Raw genomic sequence first — 544 nt, 5'->3', positions numbered from 1 at the left:
CCTAAGTTTTTGGTAATCATTTCTTCCAATGCACTCTTGTAACATCCGACAATTTAAAATGAATATGAAGAAGCTTGAAATTGGAAGTAGTCATTTTGGAAAAATTCAGAATTTGGAAATTTGGCTAAGTCCAGAATCTGGAAATTTGGAAAAATTCAAAATCTGGAAAATTTGGCTAAGTGTGGAAATCAGTGATTTTTGGCCAACTTTGAGCAGTCGTATTTCCTATCTCAGGATGAGTGAGGAGTAGTTCCAGTTATGGTTGCGAAGCTTGTGGAATGATCTTTCCAACGCCACTGAGTTTGCTCGATTCCGAGTTCGTATGAGCGAGTTATGACCATTCAAAGTTGGGAAGTTGGCAGGGAATCCGACCGGAAATTTTAAGGGCATTTTGGTCTTTTCCCTAGCCATTTCTTTTGAGGTTATATTGTGTGTTAGGCTGATTTTGGATCATTTTTATCCCATTTTAAAAGAGAAAGAGTTAGGGTTCTTGAGAGTGAAGAAGAGAAGAAGAAGAGAAGAAGAGGAGAAGAAGAAGAGGAAA

Source organism: Solanum tuberosum, unplaced genomic scaffold (genome assembly GCF_000226075.1).
Source record: "Solanum tuberosum cultivar DM 1-3 516 R44 unplaced genomic scaffold, SolTub_3.0 scf00533, whole genome shotgun sequence".
In the NCBI taxonomy this organism is placed as follows: domain Eukaryota; kingdom Viridiplantae; phylum Streptophyta; class Magnoliopsida; order Solanales; family Solanaceae; genus Solanum; species Solanum tuberosum.
The sequence above is the reverse complement of the archived record's forward strand: the minus strand, read 5'-3'. Positions refer to the sequence as shown.